Genomic DNA, 3,393 nt, shown 5'->3' with positions numbered 1-3,393 from the left:
GAACCATGGTTACATAAGTAACCTGAGACGCTTTATTGTTACATTCCTTTTGAACTAGGCCAACATTTTTGAGGAAACTCAGCCTGGCTGATGCTATAGATTTTGTAGTAAGGCCAGTAAGCTAAAATTAATGCATGAATTAATGCATGTATTACGTGCATAAAAGATGTACTTCTTGTTTAACCTTTTATGTGCCTTGATTTGGCACTTTATACTGTATGTGCTGCAAATAACTAATAAAACGTAGGCTAAGTATCTTAGCTAATCCGTTTGCTGGAACTTAGTGATATGAATGAATAAAAAAGAATGACCTTTATTCAGATACAACAAAGATTTCTGTACTAAAAGCAACCCAATGAATGACAAGTTTAGACCACATGACAGGAAGATGTGGCTAAAGCGGTCAAGTTGCATAATTTGCACAAAGCCTTCAACCCAACACTCAATCTATAATCCTTTCAAGATTGATCTTTTGTCCTGCAGAAAGGCCTGTTGCATGTGTAGTCTTCTACAGATCAGTTAAGATGACTAAATTATCATACATCACATGCATTATACTTAACCTGTGTGAGTATGAACTTAAGATTTTTCTTTAAACCTTAGGCAAATGACTTTCTGACACAAACAATTAATTAAAAATCACTTAGTCAGAGTTATTCCGTGTGTACTGTACATAGTCTAAGGACTGGGATGCTGTTTTTGAAAGTAGTTAAAATTTTATTTTATATTTTTTAATGTTTAGGTGCATTTGCTGTGGGCACTTTACTGCATGTGTCTCAACCAGAGTCAGCAGTGAGAGTTCAGCCTGGACACTCCACAACTCTTCACTGCTTCACTCCAGACAATGGACACTTTAAAGTGTTCTGGTTAAAATTACAAAACAGTTCTGCTCCAGTTCTTGTGGCTTTGGCTGAATCAGACAAAACTGGCATAATGATTGGAGAAAAATTTCAGGATCCCTCAAAGTATAGATTAACATGGAACCAGCTCAGCTTCAGTCTCTCAGTACTGAACATCGAGCAAACAGACATCGCTGTGTACTTCTGTGGGATGATTATTTTTAATAGAATGTGTTTTGGAAATGGAACAAGACTGATGTTTGAAGAGCATTTTAATGATAAGCATTTGATTGGAATGTACCCAGCATATGTACTTTATTTAATGCACCTGAAGTGTGAGAAGAAATACTTTGCGAATAGCCTTAGTTTCATGATTTTGTTACTTTCAGATATTGCATTATACATTGTGACTTATTATAATATGAAATGACTTGCTTTGTTTATAGGAACGGAAATAATTAAGGAAAAGGAAGATGGCTGCAGTAAGTCCGCCTTGATATTCATTAGAAGATAACTAAGATTTCAATTAATATAGCTGAATAGTAAAGAGACAAAAAATTATTAAATCAAATATTTTAAAACATTCAAAAATGTGTTTTTTTACACTGAAAATAACTAGTGCAAGATTCACTTTGAATTTATGTTCATTTAGAACTTGCTAGTAAATTTCACAGATAATTACAAATAAATGGCAAATAACACATTGAATTAAACATCATAGTTTGAAGTAGAATGACTTAATATTAATTAGAATGACTTAATTAGTATTTTCTTGAACATTTTCCAATTTGTTTTTTTTTTACAATTTTGAAAAAAAAAAAAAAACATTTTTACAGTGTACTTTTAAAGTTGTTGTAATGATTTAAAAGAATAATGGCAACATTATTAATTTTAATAATAATTTCAACATTTACTAATTTCGTGTTTTTAAAATTCAGTGTTGTTAATTAGTTAATGCATGTATAGCATGAACAATTAACTTTTTTTATAAAACTAACATTAACATAGTATTTGTAGTAACATAGTACTTGTGTTTTTATTAAATTAACATTAACATAGATTAATAAAGTAAAACTTTTTTTATTCCATTGTTTGTTAATGCTAGCAAATGCAACTGTTAACAAGTGAGACATTATTGTAAAGTGTTACCAGAATAATTCAAGATAATGTCCACATACTCTATATTTCATCTTATAGGGAAACAGTCTGCCTATGTTCGGCCAACACTGATGACAATCATTGTGGTGTCGATACTTCTCAACGTCATTCTGTGTTACATCTTAAAGAAACATAGAGCAGGTAATATTTATTTGCCGCCTACACTGATATTTTCAAAGTATGCCCATGCAGTCTTTGTTTTTCTAGTCTCACTTTTGTTAGTTTTTTCAGGCATTTCACAAACTAACGCAAGTCAAAATGTAAGAAATTTTCTTCATATTCTACATGATTTGGTGCTTTCAAATATTTAATAGCTGTTAAATGTTGTAATCTATCTTTAACATTTTTGGGGGGTTTTGTTTTGTTTTAGTCAAAAACAGAGGAGGTGAACTATGCAGCATTAACATTTGCTCACAATCAGAGGAAAACTAAACAGAGATCGAAAGAAGATCAAGAGCCCCAGGTAATATACGGAGCTGTGAGACATCAAGAGAATAATTGGATTTGAAATGATCATTTAAAATAATTTAATCTTGTAAGGAATTGACCTACAGTATAACCAATTCAAAGAATTTTTTTTTTCTAACAATTAAAATGCTAAATGCCAGTTTTGACCTGTATAATTTGTGCTGTGTAGTGAATATGCTGTGTACTAGAACAGTCAGCAATGTCATGCCCAACTGACTGCTTCAATACAATATTTCTGTTGTCTAATGCATCAGAAAATGTAACTAGTTTTCGATCAAGTTCTTGTGTGCTAATGTTTCACATGCATGAAAAACATACAAGAGCAGGAGGGTACAGTACACTGAAAAAAAATGTTTACTTAGAAATTGCTACTAAATTTCACAAATTATTACAAAGTAACAACATGTAACACGTTGAATTTGATGTGGCATTTTGAAGTAGAATGACTGAAATAGTATTTTCTTTTAAGACATACTCTTTGTTTTATTTACAACTTCCAGTGTACTTCTTTGACAAAGATACTTCTGTTGATATTTTTTTCTTGATATGAAATTTCTGATATTCTTTTTTTTTAACTGCAACCATTTTGTCTTGTGAAGCATGTGTAAGTTTGTACAGTATGTGTGCATGTGTGTTTTTGAACAAAATATTACTCAAAACACCTCAGGCATATAAGAACACAACTGGAGTTGAAAACATTAACATTTATTGATTGATTAAGAGGTTATACATTTTATGATAAATATGGTCTTTTATTGTATTATTGGCAAAGATACTATGATTCAAATTTCTATACATAAATACAAAATCTGAGGTAGGGCCTCAAGGATTAATGACATTTAAAATAAATTATGCCTTTTCATATATGTTTATTTTCTTATTTTTATACATTTTGCTTTTTTTTTTTTTTTTTTGTCTGGCACAGGAT

This window comes from Sinocyclocheilus rhinocerous, unplaced genomic scaffold (assembly GCF_001515625.1).
Source record: "Sinocyclocheilus rhinocerous isolate Xijiao unplaced genomic scaffold, SAMN03320098_v1.1 scaffold1002, whole genome shotgun sequence".
NCBI classification, from domain to species: Eukaryota; Metazoa; Chordata; class Actinopteri; order Cypriniformes; family Cyprinidae; genus Sinocyclocheilus; species Sinocyclocheilus rhinocerous.
This window is presented reverse-complemented; position numbering follows the sequence as displayed.